The sequence below is a fragment of the Haliotis rufescens genome, unplaced genomic scaffold, assembly GCF_023055435.1.
Source record: "Haliotis rufescens isolate VD_foot unplaced genomic scaffold, xgHalRufe1.0.p SCAF_2, whole genome shotgun sequence".
NCBI classification, from domain to species: domain Eukaryota; kingdom Metazoa; phylum Mollusca; class Gastropoda; order Lepetellida; family Haliotidae; genus Haliotis; species Haliotis rufescens.
In genome coordinates this window covers 35,538,075-35,562,439 of record NW_025963890.1, presented here as the reverse complement: position 1 = coordinate 35,562,439, position 24,365 = coordinate 35,538,075, and the positions used below count along the sequence as shown (strand labels likewise).

At 41.7% G+C, this 24,365-nt stretch overlaps 46 non-coding genes across 46 annotated transcripts; all 46 read left to right on the top strand.

Moving 5' to 3' along the window:
- The first annotated feature begins 166 nt into the window (after window positions 1-166).
- On the top strand, window positions 167-237 carry Trnag-ccc. The gene has a single exon. It is a non-coding gene; the product is annotated as a tRNA-Gly (tRNA).
- Window positions 238-650: 413 nt separating this feature from the next.
- Trnag-ccc lies at window positions 651-721 on the top strand. The gene has a single exon. It is a non-coding gene; the product is annotated as a tRNA-Gly (tRNA).
- Window positions 722-1,134: 413 nt separating this feature from the next.
- Trnag-ccc lies at window positions 1,135-1,205 on the top strand. Its single transcript has one exon. It is a non-coding gene; the product is annotated as a tRNA-Gly (tRNA).
- Window positions 1,206-1,619: 414 nt separating this feature from the next.
- Window positions 1,620-1,690, top strand: Trnag-ccc. Its single transcript has one exon. It is a non-coding gene; the product is annotated as a tRNA-Gly (tRNA).
- Window positions 1,691-2,103: 413 nt separating this feature from the next.
- Trnag-ccc lies at window positions 2,104-2,174 on the top strand. Its single transcript has one exon. It is a non-coding gene; the product is annotated as a tRNA-Gly (tRNA).
- A 415-nt stretch (window positions 2,175-2,589) lies between these two features.
- Trnag-ccc lies at window positions 2,590-2,660 on the top strand. Its single transcript has one exon. It is a non-coding gene; the product is annotated as a tRNA-Gly (tRNA).
- Window positions 2,661-3,073: 413 nt separating this feature from the next.
- On the top strand, window positions 3,074-3,144 carry Trnag-ccc. The gene has a single exon. It is a non-coding gene; the product is annotated as a tRNA-Gly (tRNA).
- Window positions 3,145-3,559: 415 nt separating this feature from the next.
- Trnag-ccc lies at window positions 3,560-3,630 on the top strand. The gene has a single exon. It is a non-coding gene; the product is annotated as a tRNA-Gly (tRNA).
- Window positions 3,631-4,042: 412 nt separating this feature from the next.
- Window positions 4,043-4,113, top strand: Trnag-ccc. The gene has a single exon. It is a non-coding gene; the product is annotated as a tRNA-Gly (tRNA).
- A 390-nt stretch (window positions 4,114-4,503) lies between these two features.
- On the top strand, window positions 4,504-4,574 carry Trnag-ccc. The gene has a single exon. It is a non-coding gene; the product is annotated as a tRNA-Gly (tRNA).
- A 406-nt stretch (window positions 4,575-4,980) lies between these two features.
- Window positions 4,981-5,051, top strand: Trnag-ccc. Its single transcript has one exon. It is a non-coding gene; the product is annotated as a tRNA-Gly (tRNA).
- A 413-nt stretch (window positions 5,052-5,464) lies between these two features.
- On the top strand, window positions 5,465-5,535 carry Trnag-ccc. The gene has a single exon. It is a non-coding gene; the product is annotated as a tRNA-Gly (tRNA).
- A 413-nt stretch (window positions 5,536-5,948) lies between these two features.
- Trnag-ccc lies at window positions 5,949-6,019 on the top strand. Its single transcript has one exon. It is a non-coding gene; the product is annotated as a tRNA-Gly (tRNA).
- Window positions 6,020-6,433: 414 nt separating this feature from the next.
- Trnag-ccc lies at window positions 6,434-6,504 on the top strand. The gene has a single exon. It is a non-coding gene; the product is annotated as a tRNA-Gly (tRNA).
- Window positions 6,505-6,918: 414 nt separating this feature from the next.
- Trnag-ccc lies at window positions 6,919-6,989 on the top strand. Its single transcript has one exon. It is a non-coding gene; the product is annotated as a tRNA-Gly (tRNA).
- A 413-nt stretch (window positions 6,990-7,402) lies between these two features.
- Window positions 7,403-7,473, top strand: Trnag-ccc. The gene has a single exon. It is a non-coding gene; the product is annotated as a tRNA-Gly (tRNA).
- Window positions 7,474-7,887: 414 nt separating this feature from the next.
- Trnag-ccc lies at window positions 7,888-7,958 on the top strand. The gene has a single exon. It is a non-coding gene; the product is annotated as a tRNA-Gly (tRNA).
- Window positions 7,959-8,372: 414 nt separating this feature from the next.
- Trnag-ccc lies at window positions 8,373-8,443 on the top strand. The gene has a single exon. It is a non-coding gene; the product is annotated as a tRNA-Gly (tRNA).
- A 416-nt stretch (window positions 8,444-8,859) lies between these two features.
- Window positions 8,860-8,930, top strand: Trnag-ccc. Its single transcript has one exon. It is a non-coding gene; the product is annotated as a tRNA-Gly (tRNA).
- Window positions 8,931-9,345: 415 nt separating this feature from the next.
- Window positions 9,346-9,416, top strand: Trnag-ccc. The gene has a single exon. It is a non-coding gene; the product is annotated as a tRNA-Gly (tRNA).
- Window positions 9,417-9,830: 414 nt separating this feature from the next.
- Window positions 9,831-9,901, top strand: Trnag-ccc. Its single transcript has one exon. It is a non-coding gene; the product is annotated as a tRNA-Gly (tRNA).
- Window positions 9,902-10,315: 414 nt separating this feature from the next.
- On the top strand, window positions 10,316-10,386 carry Trnag-ccc. Its single transcript has one exon. It is a non-coding gene; the product is annotated as a tRNA-Gly (tRNA).
- A 416-nt stretch (window positions 10,387-10,802) lies between these two features.
- On the top strand, window positions 10,803-10,873 carry Trnag-ccc. Its single transcript has one exon. It is a non-coding gene; the product is annotated as a tRNA-Gly (tRNA).
- Window positions 10,874-11,297: 424 nt separating this feature from the next.
- On the top strand, window positions 11,298-11,368 carry Trnag-ccc. The gene has a single exon. It is a non-coding gene; the product is annotated as a tRNA-Gly (tRNA).
- Window positions 11,369-11,782: 414 nt separating this feature from the next.
- Window positions 11,783-11,853, top strand: Trnag-ccc. The gene has a single exon. It is a non-coding gene; the product is annotated as a tRNA-Gly (tRNA).
- A 414-nt stretch (window positions 11,854-12,267) lies between these two features.
- On the top strand, window positions 12,268-12,338 carry Trnag-ccc. The gene has a single exon. It is a non-coding gene; the product is annotated as a tRNA-Gly (tRNA).
- Window positions 12,339-12,752: 414 nt separating this feature from the next.
- Window positions 12,753-12,823, top strand: Trnag-ccc. The gene has a single exon. It is a non-coding gene; the product is annotated as a tRNA-Gly (tRNA).
- Window positions 12,824-13,237: 414 nt separating this feature from the next.
- Window positions 13,238-13,308, top strand: Trnag-ccc. Its single transcript has one exon. It is a non-coding gene; the product is annotated as a tRNA-Gly (tRNA).
- A 414-nt stretch (window positions 13,309-13,722) lies between these two features.
- On the top strand, window positions 13,723-13,793 carry Trnag-ccc. Its single transcript has one exon. It is a non-coding gene; the product is annotated as a tRNA-Gly (tRNA).
- Window positions 13,794-14,207: 414 nt separating this feature from the next.
- On the top strand, window positions 14,208-14,278 carry Trnag-ccc. The gene has a single exon. It is a non-coding gene; the product is annotated as a tRNA-Gly (tRNA).
- A 414-nt stretch (window positions 14,279-14,692) lies between these two features.
- Trnag-ccc lies at window positions 14,693-14,763 on the top strand. Its single transcript has one exon. It is a non-coding gene; the product is annotated as a tRNA-Gly (tRNA).
- A 414-nt stretch (window positions 14,764-15,177) lies between these two features.
- On the top strand, window positions 15,178-15,248 carry Trnag-ccc. The gene has a single exon. It is a non-coding gene; the product is annotated as a tRNA-Gly (tRNA).
- A 593-nt stretch (window positions 15,249-15,841) lies between these two features.
- On the top strand, window positions 15,842-15,912 carry Trnag-ccc. Its single transcript has one exon. It is a non-coding gene; the product is annotated as a tRNA-Gly (tRNA).
- Window positions 15,913-16,325: 413 nt separating this feature from the next.
- Trnag-ccc lies at window positions 16,326-16,396 on the top strand. Its single transcript has one exon. It is a non-coding gene; the product is annotated as a tRNA-Gly (tRNA).
- Window positions 16,397-16,809: 413 nt separating this feature from the next.
- On the top strand, window positions 16,810-16,880 carry Trnag-ccc. The gene has a single exon. It is a non-coding gene; the product is annotated as a tRNA-Gly (tRNA).
- A 425-nt stretch (window positions 16,881-17,305) lies between these two features.
- Trnag-ccc lies at window positions 17,306-17,376 on the top strand. The gene has a single exon. It is a non-coding gene; the product is annotated as a tRNA-Gly (tRNA).
- Window positions 17,377-17,969: 593 nt separating this feature from the next.
- Trnag-ccc lies at window positions 17,970-18,040 on the top strand. The gene has a single exon. It is a non-coding gene; the product is annotated as a tRNA-Gly (tRNA).
- A 413-nt stretch (window positions 18,041-18,453) lies between these two features.
- On the top strand, window positions 18,454-18,524 carry Trnag-ccc. The gene has a single exon. It is a non-coding gene; the product is annotated as a tRNA-Gly (tRNA).
- Window positions 18,525-18,949: 425 nt separating this feature from the next.
- On the top strand, window positions 18,950-19,020 carry Trnag-ccc. Its single transcript has one exon. It is a non-coding gene; the product is annotated as a tRNA-Gly (tRNA).
- Window positions 19,021-19,613: 593 nt separating this feature from the next.
- On the top strand, window positions 19,614-19,684 carry Trnag-ccc. The gene has a single exon. It is a non-coding gene; the product is annotated as a tRNA-Gly (tRNA).
- Window positions 19,685-20,109: 425 nt separating this feature from the next.
- Window positions 20,110-20,180, top strand: Trnaw-cca. The gene has a single exon. It is a non-coding gene; the product is annotated as a tRNA-Trp (tRNA).
- Window positions 20,181-20,774: 594 nt separating this feature from the next.
- Trnag-ccc lies at window positions 20,775-20,845 on the top strand. Its single transcript has one exon. It is a non-coding gene; the product is annotated as a tRNA-Gly (tRNA).
- A 200-nt stretch (window positions 20,846-21,045) lies between these two features.
- On the top strand, window positions 21,046-21,116 carry Trnag-ccc. The gene has a single exon. It is a non-coding gene; the product is annotated as a tRNA-Gly (tRNA).
- Window positions 21,117-21,530: 414 nt separating this feature from the next.
- Trnag-ccc lies at window positions 21,531-21,601 on the top strand. Its single transcript has one exon. It is a non-coding gene; the product is annotated as a tRNA-Gly (tRNA).
- A 413-nt stretch (window positions 21,602-22,014) lies between these two features.
- On the top strand, window positions 22,015-22,085 carry Trnag-ccc. Its single transcript has one exon. It is a non-coding gene; the product is annotated as a tRNA-Gly (tRNA).
- Window positions 22,086-22,498: 413 nt separating this feature from the next.
- On the top strand, window positions 22,499-22,575 carry Trnag-ccc. The gene has a single exon. It is a non-coding gene; the product is annotated as a tRNA-Gly (tRNA).
- The last annotated feature ends 1,790 nt before the right edge of the window (window positions 22,576-24,365 follow it).

The window sequence follows — 24,365 nt, the reverse complement described above, 5'->3', positions numbered from 1 at the left end:
AAATTTACGTCTATATATGGTCTGCAACGAATTCATTTAAGGAGAATTTCGAGTTGCATATAGAATAAAACTGACTACAACGGGAGAAAAGTGAGTGGTCGAGAGTGTTTATTTTCGTTGATCTGTGGACAGCAAGAAGAATAGAGTGAGGGGAGGATATCAGGGAGCGCCGCTGGTGTAGTGGTATCATGCAAGATTCCCATTCTTGCGACCCGGGTTCGATTCCCGGGCGGCGCACGTCCTTTTGACGATTTCTAGTTCATTGTATGTAGTTGCAATCGAGCGAGGTGCAGACTGAAAACTGAAGTGATTTAGGCCACTCTACTGAACTGAAACTTGTTGAATTGACGTTTGTTTCATTTTGCATGTGGAAAATGTGCATGCATACGGACTTGTCTTTAAATGAAGATGGGAGTGACAAATATATTTAGGAGTGTTTGAAACATCAGTGCAATGTATTGAGGAAAGGTGTTGGCTGAAGTAAAATTTACGTCTATATAATGGTCTGCAACGAATTCATTTAAGGAGCATTTCGAGTTGCATATAGAATTAAACTGACTACCACGGGAGAAAAGTGAGTGGTCGACAGTGTTTATTTTCGTTGATCTGTGGACAGCAAGAAGAATAGAGTGAGAGGATGATATCAGGGAGCGCCGCTGGTGTAGTGGTATCATGCAAGATTCCCATTCTTGCGACCCGGGTTCGATTCCCGGGCGGCGCACGTCCTTTTGACGATTTCTAGTTCATTGTATGTAGTTGCAAATCGAGTGGGGTGCAGACTGAAAACTGAAGTGATTTAGGCCACTCTACTGAACTGAAACTAGTTGAATTGACGTTTGTTTCATTTTGCATGTGGAAAATGTGCATGCATACGGACTTGTCTTTAAATGAAGATGGGAGTGACAAATATATTTAGGAGTGTTTGAAACATCAGTGCAATGTATTGAGGAAAGGTGTTGGCTGAAGTAAAGTTTAGGTATATATATGGTCTGCAACAAATTCATTTAAGGAGCATTTCGAGTTGCATATAGAATTAAACTGACTACCACGGGAGAAAAGTGAGTGGTCGAGAGTGTTTATTTTCGTTGATCTGTGGACAGCAAGAAGAATAGAGTGAGGGGAGGATATCAGGGAGCGCCGCTGGCGTAGTGGTATCATGCAAGATTCCCATTCTTGCGACCCGGGTTCGATTCCCGGGCGGCGCACGTCCTTTTGACGATTTCTAGTTCATTGTATGTAGTTGCAATCGAGCGAGGTGCAGACTGAAAACTGAAGTGATTTAGGCCACTCTACTGAACTGAAACTTTATTCAATTGACGTTTGTTTCATTTTGCATGTGGAAAATGTGCATGCATACGGACTTGTCTTTAAATGAAGATGGGAGTGACAAATATATTTAGAAGTGTTTGAAACATCAGTGCAATGTATTGAGGAAAGGTGTTGGCTGAAGTAAAATTTACGTCTATATAATGGTCTGCAACGAATTCATTTAAGGAGCATTTCGAGTTGCATATAGAATTAAACTGACTACCACGGGAGAAAAGTGAGTGGTCGAGAGTGTTTATTTTCGTTGATATGTGGACAGCAAGAAGAATAGAGTGAGAGGATGATATCAGGGAGCGCCGCTGGTGTAGTGGTATCATGCAAGATTCCCATTCTTGCGACCCGGGTTCGATTCCCGGGCGGCGCACGTCCTTTTGACGATTTCTAGTTCATTGTATGTAGTTGCAATCGAGCGGGGTGCAGACTGAAAACTGAAGTGATTTAGGCCACTCTACTGAACTGAAACTTTATTCAATTGACGTTTGTGTTATTTTGCATGTGGAAAATGTGCATGCATACGGACTTGTCTTTAAATGAAGATGGGAGTGACAAATATATTTAGGAGTGTTTGAAACATCAGTGACATTAATTGAGGAAAGGTGTTAGCTGAAGTAAAGTTTAGGTATATATATGGTCTGCAACGAATTCATTTAAGGAGCATTTCGAGTTGCATATAGAATTAAACTGACTACCACGGGAGAAAAGTGAGTGGTCGACAGTGTTTATTTTCGTTGATCTGTGGACAGCAAGAAGAATAGAGTGAGAGGATGATATCAGGGATCGCCGCTGGTGTAGTGGTATCATGCAAGATTCCCATTCTTGCGACCCGGGTTCGATTCCCGGGCGGCGCACGTCCTTTTGACGATTTCTAGTTCATTGTATATATAGTTGCAATCGAGTGGGGTGCAGACTGAAAACTGAAGTGATTTAGGCCACTCTACTGAACTGAAACTTAGTTCAATTGACGTTTATGTTATTTTGCATGTGGAAAATGTGCATGCATACGGACTTGTCTTTAAATGAAGATGGGAGTGACAAATATATTTAGGAGTGTTTGAAACATCAGTGCCATGTCTTGAGGAAAGGCGTTAGCTGAAGTAAAATTTAGGTATATATATGGTCTGCAACGAATTCATTTAAGGAGAATTTCGAGTTGCATATAGAATAAAACTGACTACCACGGGAGAAAAGTGAGTGGTCGAGAGTGTTTATTTTCGTTGATCTGTGGACAGCAAGAAGAATAGAGTGAGAGGATGATATCAGGGAGCGCCGCTGGTGTAGTGATATCATGCAAGATTCCCATTCTTGCGACCCGGGTTCGATTCCCGGGCGGCGCACGTCCTTTTGACGATTTCTAGTTCATTGTATGTAGTTGCAATCGAGCGGGGTGCAGACTGAAAACTGAAGTGATTTAGGCCACTCTACTGAACTGAAACTTTATTCAATTGACGTTTGTGTTATTTTGCATGTGGAAAATGTGCATGCATACGGACTTGTCTTTAAATGAAGATGGGAGTGACAAATATATTTAGGAGTGTTTGAAACATCAGTGACATTAATTGAGGAAAGGTGTTAGCTGAAGTAAAGTTTAGGTATATATATGGTCTGCAACGAATTCATTTAAGGAGCATTTCGAGTTGCATATAGAATTAAACTGACTACCACGGGAGAAAAGTGAGTGGTCGACAGTGTTTATTTTCGTTGATCTGTGGACAGCAAGAAGAATAGAGTGAGAGGATGATATCAGGGATCGCCGCTGGTGTAGTGGTATCATGCAAGATTCCCATTCTTGCGACCCGGGTTCGATTCCCGGGCGGCGCACGTCCTTTTGACGATTTCTAGTTCATTGTATATATAGTTGCAATCGAGTGGGGTGCAGACTGAAAACTGAAGTGATTTAGGCCACTCTACTGAACTGAAACTTAGTTCAATTGACGTTTATGTTATTTTGCATGTGGAAAATGTGCATGCATACGGACTTGTCTTTAAATGAAGATGGGAGTGACAAATATATTTAGGAGTGTTTGAAACATCAGTGCCATGTCTTGAGGAAAGGCGTTAGCTGAAGTAAAATTTAGGTATATATATGGTCTGCAACGAATTCATTTAAGGAGAATTTCGAGTTGCATATAGAATAAAACTGACTACCACGGGAGAAAAGTGAGTGGTCGAGAGTGTTTATTTTCGTTGATCTGTGGACAGCAAGAAGAATAGAGTGAGAGGATGATATCAGGGAGCGCCGCTGGTGTAGTGATATCATGCAAGATTCCCATTCTTGCGACCCGGGTTCGATTCCCGGGCGGCGCACGTCCTTTTGACGATTTCTAGTTCATTGTATGTAGTTGCAATCGAGTGGGGTGCAGACTGAAAACTGAAGTGATTTAGGCCACTCTACTGAACTGAAACTAGTTGAATTGACGTTTGTTTCATTTTGCATGTGGAAAATGTGCATGCATACGGACTTGTCTTTAAATGAAGATGGGAGTGACAAATATATTTAGGAGTGTTTGAAACATCAGTGCAATGTATTGAGGAAAGGTGTTGGCTGAAGCAAAGTTTACGTATATATATGGTCTGCAACGAATTCATTTAAGGAGCATTTCGAGTTGCATATAGAATAAAACTGACTACAACGGGAGAAAAGTGAGTGGTCGACAGTGTTTATTTTCGTTGATCTGTGGACAGCAAGAAGAATAGAGTGAGAGGATGATATCAGGGAGCGCCGCTGGTGTAGTGGTATCATGCAAGATTCCCATTCTTGCGACCCGGGTTCGATTCCCGGGCGGCGCACGTCCTTTTGACCTAGTTTAGAGCAGGGTGCAGACTGAAAACTGAAGTGATTTAGGCCACTCTACTGAACTGAAACTTTATTCAATTGACGTTTGTTTCATTTTGCATGTGGAAAATGTGCATGCATACGGACTTGTCTTTAAATGAAGATGGGAGTGACAAATATATTTAGGAGTGTTTGAAACATCAGTGACATTAATTGAGGAAAGGTGTTAGCTGAAGTAAAGTTTAGGTATATATATGGTCTGCAACAAATTCATTTAAGGAGCATTTCGAGTTGCATATAGAATTAAACTGACTACCACGGGAGAAAAGTGAGTGGTCGACAGTGTTTATTTTCGTTGATCTGTGGACAGCAAGAAGAATAGAGTGAGAGGATGATATCAGGGAGCGCCGCTGGTGTAGTGGTATCATGCAAGATTCCCATTCTTGCGACCCGGGTTCGATTCCCGGGCGGCGCACGTCCTTTTGACGATTTCTAGTTCATTGTATGTAGTTGCAAATCTGCAGACTGAAAACTGAAGTGATTTAGGCCACTCTACTGAACTGAAACTTAGTTCAATTGACGTTTATGTTATTTTGCATGTGGAAAATGTGCATGCATACGGACTTGTCTTTAAATGAAGATGGGAGTGACAAATATATTTAGGAGTGTTTGAAACATCAGTGCCATGTCTTGAGGAAAGGCGTTAGCTGAAGTAAAATTTACGTCTATATATGGTCTGCAACGAATTCATTTAAGGAGAATTTCGAGTTGCATATAGAATAAAACTGACTACAACGGGAGAAAAGTGAGTGGTCGAGAGTGTTTATTTTCGTTGATCTGTGGACACCAAGAAGAATAGAGTGAGGGGGGGATATCAGGGAGCGCCGCTGGTGTAGTGGTATCATGCAAGATTCCCATTCTTGCGACCCGGGTTCGATTCCCGGGCGGCGCACGTCCTTTTGACGATTTCTAGTTCATTGTATGTAGTTGCAATCGAGCGAGGTGCAGACTGAAAACTGAAGTGATTTAGGCCACTCTACTGAACTGAAACTTGTTGAATTGACGTTTGTTTCATTTTGCATGTGGAAAATGTGCATGCATACGGACTTGTCTTTAAATGAAGATGGGAGTGACAAATATATTTAGGAGTGTTTGAAACATCAGTGCAATGTATTGAGGAAAGGTGTTGGCTGAAGTAAAATTTACGTCTATATAATGGTCTGCAACGAATTCATTTAAGGAGCATTTCGAGTTGCATATAGAATTAAACTGACTACCACGGGAGAAAAGTGAGTGGTCGACAGTGTTTATTTTCGTTGATCTGTGGACAGCAAGAAGAATAGAGTGAGAGGATGATATCAGGGAGCGCCGCTGGTGTAGTGGTATCATGCAAGATTCCCATTCTTGCGACCCGGGTTCGATTCCCGGGCGGCGCACGTCCTTTTGACGATTTCTAGTTCATTGTATGTAGTTGCAAATCGAGTGGGGTGCAGACTGAAAACTGAAGTGATTTAGGCCACTCTACTGAACTGAAACTAGTTGAATTGACGTTTGTTTCATTTTGCATGTGGAAAATGTGCATGCATACGGACTTGTCTTTAAATGAAGATGGGAGTGACAAATATATTTAGGAGTGTTTGAAACATCAGTGCAATGTATTGAGGAAAGGTGTTGGCTGAAGTAAAGTTTAGGTATATATATGGTCTGCAACAAATTCATTTAAGGAGCATTTCGAGTTGCATATAGAATTAAACTGACTACCACGGGAGAAAAGTGAGTGGTCGAGAGTGTTTATTTTCGTTGATCTGTGGACAGCAAGAAGAATAGAGTGAGGGGAGGATATCAGGGAGCGCCGCTGGCGTAGTGGTATCATGCAAGATTCCCATTCTTGCGACCCGGGTTCGATTCCCGGGCGGCGCACGTCCTTTTGACGATTTCTAGTTCATTGTATGTAGTTGCAATCGAGCGAGGTGCAGACTGAAAACTGAAGTGATTTAGGCCACTCTACTGAACTGAAACTTTATTCAATTGACGTTTGTTTCATTTTGCATGTGGAAAATGTGCATGCATACGGACTTGTCTTTAAATGAAGATGGGAGTGACAAATATATTTAGGAGTGTTTGAAACATCAGTGCAATGTATTGAGGAAAGGTGTTGGCTGAAGTAAAATTTACGTCTATATAATGGTCTGCAACGAATTCATTTAAGGAGCATTTCGAGTTGCATATAGAATTAAACTGACTACCACGGGAGAAAAGTGAGTGGTCGAGAGTGTTTATTTTCGTTGATATGTGGACAGCAAGAAGAATAGAGTGAGAGGATGATATCAGGGAGCGCCGCTGGTGTAGTGGTATCATGCAAGATTCCCATTCTTGCGACCCGGGTTCGATTCCCGGGCGGCGCATGTCCTTTTGACGATTTCTAGTTCATTGTATGTAGTTGCAATCGAGCGGGGTGCAGACTGAAAACTGAAGTGATTTAGGCCACTCTACTGAACTGAAACTTTATTCAATTGACGTTTGTGTTATTTTGCATGTGGAAAATGTGCATGCATACGGACTTGTCTTTAAATGAAGATGGGAGTGACAAATATATTTAGGAGTGTTTGAAACATCAGTGACATTAATTGAGGAAAGGTGTTGGCTGAAGTAAAGTTTACGTATATATAATGGTCTGCAACGAATTCATTTAAGGAGCATTTCGAGTTGCATATAGAATTAAACTGACTATCACGGGAGAAAAGTGAGTGGTCGACAGTGTTTATTTTCGTTGATCTGTGGACAGCAAGAAGAATAGAGTGAGAGGATGATATCAGGGAGCGCCGCTGGTGTAGTGGTATCATGCAAGATTCCCATTCTTGCGACCCGGGTTCGATTCCCGGGCGGCGCACGTCCTTTTGACGATTTCTAGTTCATTGTATGTAGTTGCAAATCGAGTGGGGTGCAGACTGAAAACTGAAGTGATTTAGGCCACTCTACTGAACTGAAACTAGTTGAATTGACGTTTGTTTCATTTTGCATGTGGAAAATGTGCATGCATACGGACTTGTCTTTAAATGAAGATGGGAGTGACAAATATATTTAGGAGTGTTTGAAACATCAGTGCAATGTATTGAGGAAAGGTGTTGGCTGAAGCAAAGTTTACGTATATATATGGTCTGCAACGAATTCATTTAAGGAGCATTTCGAGTTGCATATAGAATAAAACTGACTACAACGGGAGAAAAGTGAGTGGTCGACAGTGTTTATTTTCGTTGATATGTGGACAGCAAGAAGAATAGAGTGAGAGGATGATATCAGGGAGCGCCGCTGGTGTAGTGGTATCATGCAAGATTCCCATTCTTGCGACCCGGGTTCGATTCCCGGGCGGCGCACGTCCTTTTGACGATTTCTAGTTCATTGTATGTAGTTGCAATCGAGTGGGGTGCAGACTGAAAACTGAAGTGATTTAGGCCACTCTACTGAACTGAAACTTTATTCAATTGACGTTTGTTTCATTTTGCATGTGGAAAATGTGCATGCATACGGACTTGTCTTTAAATGAAGATGGGAGTGACAAATATATTTAGGAGTGTTTGAAACATCAGTGCAATGTATTGAGGAAAGGTGTTGGCTGAAGTAACATTTACGTCTATATAATGGTCTGCAACGAATTCATTTAAGGAGCATTTCGAGTTGCATATAGAATTAAACTGACTACCACGGGAGAAAAGTGAGTGGTCGAGAGTGTTTATTTTCGTTGATCTGTGGACAGCAAGAAGAATAGAGTGAGAGGATGATATCAGGGAGCGCCGCTGGTGTAGTGGTATCATGCAAGATTCCCATTCTTGCGACCCGGGTTCGATTCCCGGGCGGCGCACGTCCTTTTGACGATTTCTAGTTCATTGTATGTAGTTGCAATCGAGTGGGGTGCAGACTGAAAACTGAAGTGATTTAGGCCACTCTACTGAACTGAAACTTTATTCAATTGACGTTTGTTTCATTTTGCATGTGGAAAATGTGCATGCATACGGACTTGTCTTTAAATGAAGATGGGAGTGACAAATATATTTAGGAGTGTTTGAAACATCAGTGCAATGTATTGAGGAAAGGTGTTGGCTGAAGTAACATTTACGTCTATATAATGGTCTGCAACGAATTCATTTAAGGAGCATTTCGAGTTGCATATAGAATTAAACTGACTACCACGGGAGAAAAGTGAGTGGTCGAGAGTGTTTATTTTCGTTGATCTGTGGACAGCAAGAAGAATAGAGTGAGAGGATGATATCAGGGAGCGCCGCTGGTGTAGTGGTATCATGCAAGATTCCCATTCTTGCGACCCGGGTTCGATTCCCGGGCGGCGCATGTCCTTTTGACGATTTCTAGTTCATTGTATGTAGTTGCAATCAAGCGGGGTGCAGACTGAAAACTGAAGTGATTTAGGCCACTCTACTGAACTGAAACTTTATTCAATTGACGTTTGTTTCATTTTGCATGTGGAAAATGTGCATGCATACGGACTTGTCTTTAAATGAAGATGGGAGTGACAAATATATTTAGGAGTGTTTGAAACATCAGTGCCATGTCTTGAGGAAAGGCGTTAGCTGAAGTAAAATTTACGTCTATATATGGTCTGCAACGAATTCATTTAAGGAGCATTTCGAGTTGCATATAGAATTAAACTGACTACCACGGGAGAAAAGTGAGTGGTCGAGAGTGTTTATTTTCGTTGATCTGTGGACAGCAAGAAGAATAGAGTGAGGGGAGGATGATATCAGGGAGCGCCGCTGGTGTAGTGGTATCATGCAAGATTCCCATTCTTGCGACCCGGGTTCGATTCCCGGGCGGCGCACGTCCTTTTGACGATTTCTAGTTCATTGTATGTAGTTGCAAATCGAGCGGGGTGCAGACTGAAAACTGAAGTGATTTAGGCCACTCTACTGAACTGAAACTTTATTCAATTGACGTTTGTTTCATTTTGCATGTGGAAAATGTGCATGCATACGGACTTGTCTTTAAATGAAGATGGGAGTGACAAATATATTTAGGAGTGTTTGAAACATCAGTGCAATGTATTGAGGAAAGGTGTTGGCTGAAGTAACATTTACGTCTATATAATGGTCTGCAACGAATTCATTTAAGGAGCATTTCGAGTTGCATATAGAATTAAACTGACTACCACGGGAGAAAAGTGAGTGGTCGAGAGTGTTTATTTTCGTTGATCTGTGGACAGCAAGAAGAATAGAGTGAGAGGATGATATCAGGGAGCGCCGCTGGTGTAGTGGTATCATGCAAGATTCCCATTCTTGCGACCCGGGTTCGATTCCCGGGCGGCGCATGTCCTTTTGACGATTTCTAGTTCATTGTATGTAGTTGCAATCGAGTGGGGTGCAGACTGAAAACTGAAGTGATTTAGGCCACTCTACTGAACTGAAACTTTATTCAATTGACGTTTGTTTCATTTTGCATGTGGAAAATGTGCATGCATACGGACTTGTCTTTAAATGAAGATGGGAGTGACAAATATATTTAGGAGTGTTTGAAACATCAGTGCAATGTATTGAGGAAAGGTGTTGGCTGAAGTAACATTTACGTCTATATAATGGTCTGCAACGAATTCATTTAAGGAGCATTTCGAGTTGCATATAGAATTAAACTGACTACCACGGGAGAAAAGTGAGTGGTCGAGAGTGTTTATTTTCGTTGATCTGTGGACAGCAAGAAGAATAGAGTGAGAGGATGATATCAGGGAGCGCCGCTGGTGTAGTGGTATCATGCAAGATTCCCATTCTTGCGACCCGGGTTCGATTCCCGGGCGGCGCATGTCCTTTTGACGATTTCTAGTTCATTGTATGTAGTTGCAATCGAGTGGGGTGCAGACTGAAAACTGAAGTGATTTAGGCCACTCTACTGAACTGAAACTTTATTCAATTGACGTTTGTTTCATTTTGCATGTGGAAAATGTGCATGCATACGGACTTGTCTTTAAATGAAGATGGGAGTGACAAATATATTTAGGAGTGTTTGAAACATCAGTGCAATGTATTGAGGAAAGGTGTTGGCTGAAGTAACATTTACGTCTATATAATGGTCTGCAACGAATTCATTCAAGGAGCATTTCGAGTTGCATATAGAATTAAACTGACTACCACGGGAGAAAAGTGAGTGGTCGAGAGTGTTTATTTTCGTTGATCTGTGGACAGCAAGAAGAATAGAGTGAGAGGATGATATCAGGGAGCGCCGCTGGTGTAGTGGTATCATGCAAGATTCCCATTCTTGCGACCCGGGTTCGATTCCCGGGCGGCGCACGTCCTTTTGACGATTTCTAGTTCATTGTATGTAGTTGCAATCAAGCGGGGTGCAGACTGAAAACTGAAGTGATTTAGGCCACTCTACTGAACTGAAACTTTATTCAATTGACGTTTGTTTCATTTTGCATGTGGAAAATGTGCATGCATACGGACTTGTCTTTAAATGAAGATGGGAGTGACAAATATATTTAGGAGTATTTGAAACATCAGTGCCATGTCTTGAGGAAAGGCGTTAGCTGAAGTAAAATTTACGTCTATATATGGTCTGCAACGAATTCATTTAAGGAGCATTTCGAGTTGCATATAGAATTAAACTGACTACCACGGGAGAAAAGTGAGTGGTCGAGAGTGTTTATTTTCGTTGATCTGTGGACAGCAAGAAGAATAGAGTGAGGGGAGGATGATATCAGGGAGCGCCGCTGGTGTAGTGGTATCATGCAAGATTCCCATTCTTGCGACCCGGGTTCGATTCCCGGGCGGCGCACGTCCTTTTGACGATTTCTAGTTCATTGTATGTAGTTGCAAATCGAGCGGGGTGCAGACTGAAAACTGAAGTGATTTAGGCCACTCTACTGAACTGAAACTTTATTCAATTGACGTTTGTTTCATTTTGCATGTGGAAAATGTGCATGCATACGGACTTGTCTTTAAATGAAGATGGGAGTGACAAATATATTTAGGAGTGTTTGAAACATCAGTGCCATGTCTTGAGGAAAGGTGTTAGCTGAAGTAAAGTTTACGTATATATAAAAGATATAATGGTCTGCAACAAATTCATTTAAGGAGCATTTCGAGTTGCATATAGAATTAAACTGACTACCACGGGAGAAAAGTGAGTGGTCGACAGTGTTTATTTTCGTTGATCTGTGGACAGCAAGAAGAATAGAGTGAGAGGATGATATCAGGGAGCGCCGCTGGTGTAGTGGTATCATGCAAGATTCCCATTCTTGCGACCCGGGTTCGATTCCCGGGCGGCGCACGTCCTTTTGACGATTTCTAGTTCATTGTATGTAGTTGCAATCGAGTGGGGTGCAGACTGAAAACTGAAGTGATTTAGGCCACTCTACTGAACTGAAACTTTATTCAATTGACGTTTGTTTCATTTTGCATGTGGAAAATGTGCATGCATACGGACTTGTCTTTAAATGAAGATGGGAGTGACAAATATATTTAGGAGTGTTTGAAACATCAGTGCAATGTATTGAGGAAAGGTGTTGGCTGAAGTAACATTTACGTCTATATAATGGTCTGCAACGAATTCATTTAAGGAGCATTTCGAGTTGCATATAGAATTAAACTGACTACCACGGGAGAAAAGTGAGTGGTCGAGAGTGTTTATTTTCGTTGATCTGTGGACAGCAAGAAGAATAGAGTGAGAGGATGATATCAGGGAGCGCCGCTGGTGTAGTGGTATCATGCAAGATTCCCATTCTTGCGACCCGGGTTCGATTCCCGGGCGGCGCACGTCCTTTTGACGATTTCTAGTTCATTGTATGTAGTTGCAATCGAGTGGGGTGCAGACTGAAAACTGAAGTGATTTAGGCCACTCTACTGAACTGAAACTTTATTCAATTGACGTTTGTTTCATTTTGCATGTGGAAAATGTGCATGCATACGGACTTGTCTTTAAATGAAGATGGGAGTGACAAATATATTTAGGAGTGTTTGAAACATCAGTGCAATGTATTGAGGAAAGGTGTTGGCTGAAGTAACATTTACGTCTATATAATGGTCTGCAACGAATTCATTCAAGGAGCATTTCGAGTTGCATATAGAATTAAACTGACTACCACGGGAGAAAAGTGAGTGGTCGAGAGTGTTTATTTTCGTTGATCTGTGGACAGCAAGAAGAATAGAGTGAGAGGATGATATCAGGGAGCGCCGCTGGTGTAGTGGTATCATGCAAGATTCCCATTCTTGCGACCCGGGTTCGATTCCCGGGCGGCGCACGTCCTTTTGACGATTTCTAGTTCATTGTATGTAGTTGCAATCGAGTGGGGTGCAGACTGAAAACTGAAGTGATTTAGGCCACTCTACTGAACTGAAACTTTATTCAATTGACGTTTGTTTCATTTTGCATGTGGAAAATGTGCATGCATACGGACTTGTCTTTAAATGAAGATGGGAGTGACAAATATATTTAGGAGTGTTTGAAACATCAGTGCAATGTATTGAGGAAAGGTGTTGGCTGAAGTAACATTTACGTCTATATAATGGTCTGCAACGAATTCATTTAAGGAGCATTTCGAGTTGCATATAGAATTAAACTGACTACCACGGGAGAAAAGTGAGTGGTCGAGAGTGTTTATTTTCGTTGATCTGTGGACAGCAAGAAGAATAGAGTGAGAGGATGATATCAGGGAGCGCCGCTGGTGTAGTGGTATCATGCAAGATTCCCATTCTTGCGACCCGGGTTCGATTCCCGGGCGGCGCACGTCCTTTTGACGATTTCTAGTTCATTGTATGTAGTTGCAATCGAGTGGGGTGCAGACTGAAAACTGAAGTGATTTAGGCCACTCTACTGAACTGAAACTTTATTCAATTGACGTTTGTTTCATTTTGCATGTGGAAAATGTGCATGCATACGGACTTGTCTTTAAATGAAGATGGGAGTGACAAATATATTTAGGAGTGTTTGAAACATCAGTGCAATGTATTGAGGAAAGGTGTTGGCTGAAGTAACATTTACGTCTATATAATGGTCTGCAACGAATTCATTCAAGGAGCATTTCGAGTTGCATATAGAATTAAACTGACTACCACGGGAGAAAAGTGAGTGGTCGAGAGTGTTTATTTTCGTTGATCTGTGGACAGCAAGAAGAATAGAGTGAGAGGATGATATCAGGGAGCGCCGCTGGTGTAGTGGTATCATGCAAGATTCCCATTCTTGCGACCCGGGTTCGATTCCCGGGCGGCGCACGTCCTTTTGACGATTTCTAGTTCATTGTATGTAGTTGCAATCAAGCGGGGTGCAGACTGAAAACTGAAGTGATTTAGGCCACTCTACTGAACTGAAACTTTATTCAATTGACGTTTGTTTCATTTTGCATGTGGAAAATGTGCATGCATACGGACTTGTCTTTAAATGAAGATGGGAGTGACAAATATATTTAGGAGTGTTTGAAACATCAGTGCAATGTATTGAGGAAAGGTGTTGGCTGAAGTAACATTTACGTCTATATAATGGTCTGCAACGAATTCATTTAAGGAGCATTTCGAGTTGCATATAGAATTAAACTGACTACCACGGGAGAAAAGTGAGTGGTCGAGAGTGTTTATTTTCGTTGATCTGTGGACAGCAAGAAGAATAGAGTGAGAGGATGATATCAGGGAGCGCCGCTGGTGTAGTGGTATCATGCAAGATTCCCATTCTTGCGACCCGGGTTCGATTCCCGGGCGGCGCACGTCCTTTTGACGATTTCTAGTTCATTGTATGTAGTTGCAATCGAGTGGGGTGCAGACTGAAAACTGAAGTGATTTAGGCCACTCTACTGAACTGAAACTTTATTCAATTGACGTTTGTTTCATTTTGCATGTGGAAAATGTGCATGCATACGGACTTGTCTTTAAATGAAGATGGGAGTGACAAATATATTTAGGAGTGTTTGAAACATCAGTGCAATGTATTGAGGAAAGGTGTTGGCTGAAGTAACATTTACGTCTATATAATGGTCTGCAACGAATTCATTTAAGGAGCATTTCGAGTTGCATATAGAATTAAACTGACTACCACGGGAGAAAAGTGAGTGGTCGAGAGTGTTTATTTTCGTTGATCTGTGGACAGCAAGAAGAATAGAGTGAGAGGATGATATCAGGGAGCGCCGCTGGTGTAGTGGTATCATGCAATATTCCCATTCTTGCGACCCGGGTTCGATTCCCGGGCGGCGCACGTCCTTTTGACGATTTCTAGTTCATTGTATGTAGTTGCAATCGAGTGGGGTGCAGACTGAAAACTGAAGTGATTTAGGCCACTCTACTGAACTGAAACTTTATTCAATTGACGTTTGTTTCATTTTGCATGTGGAAAATGTGCATGCATACGGACTTGTCTTTAAATGAAGATGGGAGTGACAAATATATTTAGGAGTGTTTGAAACATCAGTGCAATGTATTGAGGAAAGGTGTTGGCTGAAGTAACATTTACGTCTATATAATGGTCTGCAACGAATTCATTCAAGGAGCATTTCGAGTTGCATATAGAATTAAACTGACTACCACGGGAGAAAAGTGAGTGGTCGAGAGTGTTTATTTTCGTTGATCTGTGGACAGCAAGAAGAATAGAGTGAGAGGATGATATCAGGGAGCGCCGCTGGTGTAGTGGTATCATGCAAGATTCCCATTCTTGCGACCCGGGTTCGATTCCCGGGCGGCGCACGTCCTTTTGACGATTTCTAGTTCATTGTATGTAGTTGCAATCGAGTGGGGTGCAGACTGAAAACTGAAGTGATTTAGGCCACTCTACTGAACTGAAACTTTATTCAATTGACGTTTGTTTCATTTTGCATGTGGAAAATGTGCATGCATACGGACTTGTCTTTAAATGAAGATGGGAGTGACAAATATATTTAGGAGTGTTTGAAACATCAGTGCAATGTATTGAGGAAAGGTGTTGGCTGAAGTAACATTTACGTCTATATAATGGTCTGCAACGAATTCATTCAAGGAGCATTTCGAGTTGCATATAGAATTAAACTGACTACCACGGGAGAAAAGTGAGTGGTCGAGAGTGTTTATTTTCGTTGATCTGTGGACAGCAAGAAGAATAGAGTGAGAGGATGATATCAGGGAGCGCCGCTGGTGTAGTGGTATCATGCAAGATTCCCATTCTTGCGACCCGGGTTCGATTCCCGGGCGGCGCACGTCCTTTTGACGATTTCTAGTTCATTGTATGTGTGTGAGTTGGGTTTAAGGCCGCTTTTAACAGTATTCCAGTCATATCGCGGCGTGTCAGCTTAATGTGGGAGGAAAGACCGAAGTGATGCAGGTCTCAGACGTTTACCACTTTGGTGAAACCCACGAGCACGGGTATGGTGCTGACAAACCTAGAAACATAATCAGGGTCATTGTATGTAGTTGCAAATCGAGTGGGGTGCAGACTGAAAACTGAAGTGATTAAGGCCACTCTACTGAACTGAAACTTTATTCAATTGACGTTTGTTTCATTTTGCATGTGGAAAATGTGCATGCATACGGACATGTCTTTAAATGAAGATGGGAGTGACAAATATATTTAGGAGTGTTTGAAACATCAGTGCCATGTCTTGAGGAAAGGCGTTAGCTGAAGTAAAATTTACGTCTATATGGGGTCTGCAACGAATTCATTTTAGGAGCATTTCGAGTTGCATATAGAATTAAACTGACTACCACGGGAGAAAAGTGAGTGGTCGAGAGTGTTTATTTTCGTTTATCTGTGGACAGCAAGAAGAATAGAGTGAGAGGATGATATCAGGGAGCGCCGCTGGTGTAGTGGTATCATGCAAGATTCCCATTCTTGCGACCCGGGTTCGATTCCCGGGCGGCGCACGTCCTTTTGACGATTTCTAGTTCATTGTATGTAGTTGCAATCGAGCGGGGTGCAGACTGAAAACTGAAGTGATTTAGGCCACTCTACTGAACTGAAACTTTATTCAATTGACGTTTGTTTCATTTTGCATGTGGAAAATGTGCATGCATACGGACATGTCTTTAAATGAAGATGGGAGTGACAAATATATTTAGAAGTGTTTGAAACATCAGTGCCATGTCTTGAGGAAAGGTGTTAGCTGAAGTAAAATTTACGTCTATATATGGTCTGCAACAAATTCATTTAAGGAGCATTTCGAGTTGCATATAGAATTAAACTGACTACCACGGGAGAAAAGTAAGTGGTCGACAGTGTTTATTTTCGTTGATCTGTGGACAGCAAGAAGAATAGAGTGAGAGGATGATATCAGGGAGCGCCGCTGGTGTAGTGGTATCATGCAAGATTCCCATTCTTGCGACCCGGGTTCGATTCCCGGGCGGCGCACGTCCTTTTGACGATTTCTAGTTCATTGTATGTAGTTGCAATCGAGTGGGGTGCAGACTGAAAACTGAAGTGATTTGGGCCACTCTACTGAACTGAAACTAGTTGAATTGACGTTTGTTTCATTTTGCATGTGGAAAATGTGCATGCATACGGACTTGTCTTTAAATGAAGATGGGAAGTGACAAATATATTTAGGAGTGTTTGAAACATCAGTGCAATGTATTGAGGAAAGGTGTTGGCTGAAGTAAAGTTAAGGTATATATATGGTCTGCAACAAATTCATTTAAGGAGCATTTCGAGTTGCATATAGAATTAAACTGACTACCACGGGAGAAAAGTGAGTGGTCGAGAGTGTTTATTTTCGTTGATCTGTGGACAGCAAGAAGAATAGAGTGAGAGGATGATATCAGGGAGCGCCGCTGGTGTAGTGGTATCATGCAATATTCCCATTCTTGCGACCCGGGTTCGATTCCCGGGCGGCGCACGTCCTTTTGACGATTTCTAGTTCATTGTATGTAGTTGCAATCGAGCGGGGTGCAGACTGAAAACTGAAGTGATTTAGGCCACTCTACTGAACTGAAACTTTATTCAATTGACGTTTGTGTTATTTTGCATGTGGAAAATGTGCATGCATACGGACATGTCTTTAAATGAAGATGGGAGTGACAAATATATTTAGGAGTGTTTGAAACATCAGTGCCATGTCTTGAGGAAAGGTGTTAGCTGAAGTAAAGTTTACGTATATATAATGGATATAATGGTCTGCAACAAATTCATTTAAGGAGCATTTCGAGTTGCATATAGAATTAAACTGACTACCACGGGAGAAAAAAGTGAGTGGTCGAGAGTGTTTATTTTCGTTGATCTGTGGACAGCAAGAAGAATAGAGTGAGAGGATGATATCAGGGAGCGCCGCTGGTGTAGTGGTATCATGCAAGATTCCCATTCTTGCGACCCGGGTTCGATTCCCGGGCGGCGCACGTCCTTTTGACGATTTCTAGTTCATTGTATGTGTGTGAGTTGGGTTTAAGGCCGCTTTTAACAGTATTCCAGTCATATCGCGGCGTGTCAGCTTAATGTGGGAGGAAAGACCGAAGTGATGCAGGTCTCAGACGTTTACCACTTTGGTGAAACCCACGAGCACGGGTATGGTGCTGACAAACCTAGAAACATAATCGGGGTCATTGTATGTAGTTGCAAATCGAGTGGGGTGCAGACTGAAAACTGAAGTGATTTAGGCCACTCTACTGAACTGAAACTTTATTCAATTGACGTTTGTTTCATTTTGCATTTGGAAAATGTGCATGCATACGGACTTGTCTTTAACTGAAGTTGGGAGTGACAAATATATTTAGGAGTGTTTGAAACATCAGTGCCATGTCTTGAGGAAAGGTGTTAGCTGAAGTAAAATTTACGTCTATATATGGTCTGCAACAAATTCATTTAAGGAGCATTTCGAGTTGCATATAGAATTAAACTGACTACCACGGGAGAAAAGTAAGTGGTCGAGAGTGTTTATTTTCGTTGATCTGTGGACAGCAAGAAGAATAGAGTGAGAGGGTGATATCAGGGAGCGCCGCTGGTGTAGTGGTATCATGCAAGATTCCCATTCTTGCGACCCGGGTTCGATTCCCGGGCGGCGCACGTCCTTTTGACGATTTCTAGTTCATTGTATGTAGTTGCAATCGAGTGGGGTGCAGACTGAAAACTGAAGTGATTTGGGCCACTCTACTGAACTGAAACTAGTTGAATTGACGTTTGTTTCATTTTGCATGTGGAAAATGTGCATGCATACGGACTTGTCTTTAAATGAAGATGGGAAGTGACAAATATATTTAGGAGTGTTTGAAACATCAGTGCAATGTATTGAGGAAAGGTGTTGGCTGAAGTAAAGTTAAGGTATATATATGGTCTGCAACAAATTCATTTAAGGAGCATTTCGAGTTGCATATAGAATTAAACTGACTACCACGGGAGAAAAGTGAGTGGTCGAGAGTGTTTATTTTCGTTGATCTGTGGACAGCAAGAAGAATAGAGTGAGAGGATGATATCAGGGAGCGCCGCTGGTGTAGTGGTATCATGCAAGATTCCCATTCTTGCGACCCGGGTTCGATTCCCGGGCGGCGCACGTCCTTTTGACGATTTCTAGTTCATTGTATGTAGTTGCAATCGAGTGGGGTGCAGACTGAAAACTGAAGTGATTTAGGCCACTCTACTGAACTGAAACTTTATTCAATTGACGTTTGTGTTATTTTGCATGTGGAAAATGTGCATGCATACGGACATGTCTTTAAATGAAGATGGGAGTGACAAATATATTTAGGAGTGTTTGAAACATCAGTGCCATGTCTTGAGGAAAGGTGTTAGCTGAAGTAAAGTTTACGTATATATAATGGATATAATGGTCTGCAACAAATTCATTTAAGGAGCATTTCGAGTTGCATATAGAATTAAACTGACTACCACGGGAGAAAAAAGTGAGTGGTCGAGAGTGTTTATTTTCGTTGATCTGTGGACAGCAAGAAGAATAGAGTGAGAGGATGATATCAGGGAGCGCCGCTGGTGTAGTGGTATCATGCAAGATTCCCATTCTTGCGACCCGGGTTCGATTCCCGGGCGGCGCACGTCCTTTTGACGATTTCTAGTTCATTGTATGTGTGTGAGTTGGGTTTAAGGCCGCTTTTAACAGTATTCCAGTCATATCGCGGCGTGTCAGCTTAATGTGGGAGGAAAGACCGAAGTGATGCAGGTCTCAGACGTTTACCACTTTGGTGAAACCCACGAGCACGGGTATGGTGCTGACAAACCTAGAAACATAATCGGGGTCATTGTATGTAGTTGCAAATCGAGTGGGGTGCAGACTGAAAACTGAAGTGATTTAGGCCACTCTACTGAACTGAAACTTTATTCAATTGACGTTTGTTTCATTTTGCATGTGGAAAATGTGCATGCATACGGACTTGTCTTTAAATGAAGATGGGAGTGACAAATATATTTAGGAGTGTTTGAAACATCAGTGCCATGTCTTGAGGAAAGGCGTTAGCTGAAGTCAAATTTACGTCTATATATGGTCTGCAACGAATTCATTTAAGGAGCATTTCGAGTTGCATATAGAATTAAACTGACTACCACGGGAGAAAAGTGAGTGGTCGACAGTGTTTATTTTCGTTGATCTGTGGACAGCAAGAAAGATAGAGTGAGAGGATGATATCAGGGAGCGCCGCTGGTGTAGTGGTATCATGCAAGATTCCCATTCTTGCGACCCGGGTTCGATTCCCGGGCGGCGCACGTCCTTTTGACGATTTCTAGTTCATTGTATGTAGTTGCAATCGAGTGGGGTGCAGACTGAAAACTGAAGTGATTTAGGCCACTCTACTGAACTGAAACTTTATTCAATTGACGTTTGTGTTATTTTGCATGTGGAAAATGTGCATGCATACGGACATGTCTTTAAATGAAGATGGGAGTGACAAATATATTTAGGAGTGTTTGAAACATCAGTGCCATGTCTTGAGGAAAGGTGTTAGCTGAAGTAAAGTTTACGTATATATAAAAGATATAATGGTCTGCAACAAATTCATTAAAGGAGCATTTCGAGTTGCATATAGAATTAAACTGACTACCACGGGAGAAAAAAGTGAGTGGTCGAGAGTGTTTATTTTCGTTGATCTGTGGACAGCAAGAAGAATAGAGTGAGAGGATGATATCAGGGAGCGCCGCTGGTGTAGTGGTATCATGCAAGATTCCAATTCTTGCGACCCGGGTTCGATTCCCGGGCGGCGCACGTCCTTTTGACGATTTCTAGTTCATTGTATGTGTGTGAGTTGGGTTTAAGGCCGCTTTTAACAGTATTCCAGTCATATCGCGGCGTGTCAGCTTAATGTGGGAGGAAAGACCGAAGTGATGCAGGTCTCAGACGTTTACCACTTTGGTGAAACCCACGAGCACGGGTATGGTGCTGACAAACCTAGAAACATAATCGGGGTCATTGTATGTAGTTGCAAATCGAGTGGGGTGCAGACTGAAAACTGAAGTGATTTGGGCCACTCTACTGAACTGAAACTAGTTGAATTGACGTTTGTTTCATTTTGCATTTGGAAAATGTGCATGCATACGGACTTGTCTTTAACTGAAGTTGGGAGTGACAAATATATTTAGGAGTGTTTGAAACATCAGTGCCATGTCTTGAGGAAAGGTGTTAGCTGAAGTAAAATTTACGTCTATATATGGTCTACAACGAATTCATTTAAGGAGCATTTCGAGTTGCATATAGAATTAAACTGACTACCACGGGAGAAAAAAGTGAGTGGTCGAGAGTGTTTATTTTCGTTGATCTGTGGACAGCAAGAAAGATAGAGTGAGGGGATTATATCAGGGAGCGCCGCTGGTGTAGTGGTATCATGCAAGATTCCCATTCTTGCGACCCGGGTTCGATTCCCGGGCGGCGCACGTCCTTTTGACGATTTCTAGTTCATTGTATGTAGTTGCAATCGAGCGGGGTGCAGACTGAAAAATTCATTTTAGTAGCATTTCGAGTTGCATATAGAATTAAACTGACTACCACGGGAGAAAAGTGAGTGGTCGAGAGTGTTTATTTTCGTTGATCTGTGGACAGCAAGAAGAATAGAGTGAGAGGATGATATCAGGGAGCGCCGCTGGTGTAGTGGTATCATGCAAGATTCCCATTCTTGCGACCCGGGTTTGATTCCCGGGCGGCGCACGTCCTTTTGACGATTTCTAGTTCATTGTATGTAGTAACAATCGAGTGGGGAGCAGACTGAAAACTGAAGTGATTTAGGCCACTCTACTGAACTGAAACTTTATTCAATTGACGTTTGTGTTATTTTGCATGTGGAAAATGTACATGCATACGGACATGTCTTTAAATGAAGATGGGAGTGACAAATATATTTAGGAGTGTTTGAAACATCAGTGCCATGTATTGAGGAAAGGTGTTAGCTGAAGTAAAGTTTACGTATATATAATGGTCTGCAACGAATTCATTTAAGGAGCATTTCGAGTTGCATATAGAATTAAACTGACTACCACGGGAGAAAAGTGAGTGGCCGAGAGTGTTTATATTCGTTGATCTGTGGACAGCAAGAAGAATAGAGTGAGAGGACGATAGGAGGGAGCGCCGCTGGTGTAGTGGTATCATGCAAGATTCCCATTCTTGCGACCCGGGTTCGATTCCCGGGCGGCGCACGTCCTTTTGACGATTTCTAGTTCATTGTATGTAGTTGCAAATCGAGTGGGGTGCAGACTGAAAACTGAAGTGATTTAGGCCACTCTACTGAACTGAATCTAGTTGAATTGACGTTTGTTTCATTTTGCATGTGGAAAATGTGCATGCATAAGGACATGTCTTTAAATGAAGATCGGAGTGACAAATATATTAATGAGTCTTTAAAACATCAGTGCAATGTATTGAGGAAAGGTGTTGGCTGAAGTAAAGTTTAGGTATATATATGGTCTGCAACAAATTCATTTAAGGAGCATTTCGAGTTGCATATAGAATTAAACTGACTACCACGGGAGAAAAGTGAGTGGTCGAGAGTGTTTATTTTCGTTGATCTGTGGACAGCAAGAAGAATAGAGTGAGGGGAGGATATCAGGGAGCGCCGCTGGTGTAGTGGTATCATGCAAGATTCCCATTCTTGCGACCCGGGTTCGATTCCCGGGCGGCGTACGTCCTTTTGACGATTTCTAGTTCATTGTACGTAGTTTCAAATCGAGTGGGGTGCGGACTGAAAACTGAAGTGATTTAGGCCACTCTACTGAACTGAAACTAGTTCAATTGACGTTTGTTTCATTTTGCATGTGGAAAATGTGCATGCATACGGACTTGTCTTTAAATGAAGATGGGAGTGACAAATATATTTAGGAGTGTTTGAGACATCAGTGCCATGTCTTGAGGAAAGGTGTTAGTTGAAGTAAAATTTACGTCTATATATGGTCTGCAACAAATTCATTTAAGGAGCATTTCGAGTTGCATATAGAATTAAACTGACTACCACGGGAGAAAAGTGAGTGGTCGACAGTGTTTATTTTCGTTGATATGTGGACAGCAAGAAGAATAGAGTGAGAGGATGATATCAGGGAGCGCCGCTGGTGTAGTGGTATCATGCAAGATTCCCATTCTTGCGACCCGGGTTTGATTCCCGGGCGGCTGACGTGCTTTTGACCATTTTTTTTGGAAACACCAGTACGATGTATTGAGGACACCTTTTTTCAAAGTTAAAGTTAATATAAGGGCGGCGCAGGTCGTTTTCACGTTTTGTTTACGTGTGTGTATTTTCCTGCGTATGCCAGAAGTGTTATTCAATCTGAAATATGAAATTTCCACGATTGATGAAGCTTGTTATGTATACAATTTATAGGTTAAGCACAAGTTCTATATTTGCATGTACATGTATTCTTAAGTACCATGTACCTTTTGGAAATATGTGGAATGACATCGTTACAATTTGATGAATGTCGAAGATGCTTCTGAGGCCTGACGTCATGTAAAGGGGAACGTTTGAACATATTTAATAAAGTAAACAGCACACGATGTATATGTAGGTGGACTAATGATGACATGAATTGTTAATGAAGTTGATGTATGCATGTACAGGATTCATACGCATAAGTTTTAATTGTTGCCGCATCGTTGATCCGTACCGTACCGATTTCAGTGAAATCGTCCGGAATACCGAGGAATGTGTACAATGTTATATATTGTTTCCGTTCCGGAGGTGAGGTGTTCGGGCTAAAGATGTTTCAATGTTATCAAATCGCCAGTCCCGTGTGTTGAAAAAGTTCTTAGAATCCAAAGTAGAGACCAAATACCTTTTATTCCAGCTGCCTTGTCAAGTCCTTGGCTTTCTCAACACTGGCTTTTGTTATCCGATTCCGAGTTCTGCTGAACAGTTTGATGACAAGCGGGCTATACAGCCATAGTCACCCTTTTGGGCCTGCGCGTGCGTGTGATTAGCACGAAGCTGGTGTCAATCATCGCTTTCAGTTAAATTGACAGGCGGGTGCTTTCATTTTGACAGATCATGTATCTGAAAAACAAATAATTCTGCTTCAATGACCAATTAAGCTCACTTTTCAATTGGCATAATCTTTCTTTATCATTCAAAAACACTGGTGTATCTGTATATCTGTCTGTTTAATCATGTTTTTTCGACTTATCCAAATCGTGATACAGGTATTTCAAAATTGATTTTACTTTTTTTCTGAAACGAATCACGAACTTTATCATAAAGAAGTTTCGATTGAATATTAAGATACTATATGAATATGATAGAATTACAATAAAATCCCCTAGTCGGGAGAGCAATATAAAAGAATGTTATGCAATTAGGTCAAATAAAACAGACAGTGATCGTATAAATGGCAAGTGGGTTTGAAACGTTGCACGAATTTCGTATTAGTTACCAAAAATATGGAGAGACATGTTCAATTATGAGAAAATATTTACCCTTAATTAAAAACAATGAAAATAAAGAAAAGTCTATGCCTGATTTTATGTATATACATAAATAAATCTGCCATTGGCATTATTTATTGATATACGCTCAATCTTCGGAGATGTTTACTTTAATGCGCAAGGCAAAACCCCTCTCTTGCATATACGAGACATTTCCTTATAAACCTGTATACGGAGAACTTTTGCCCGGGACAAACGATCAAAAGTATAAATGTCCCCAGAGAAGAGTGTTGTCTTAAAGGACAAGTACCTAGTTGAGTCCAATTAACTGTTAGACATATATTCCAGTCTTGCCGGATATCATCTGGAAATCTGTTTCTCCCATACCCCTCGTGTGTAAAAATCACACGAGCTTTTCTTTGAGTCGCATGCTTCGGTTTGCACGTGCAGCATGCATCACGTGCGCTTTGTAAATAATATACGGGCCTTGTCGAAAGTGATGGTTGCATTAATGGAATACACAAATCGCACTCTATGCAACCAAAATGCGGC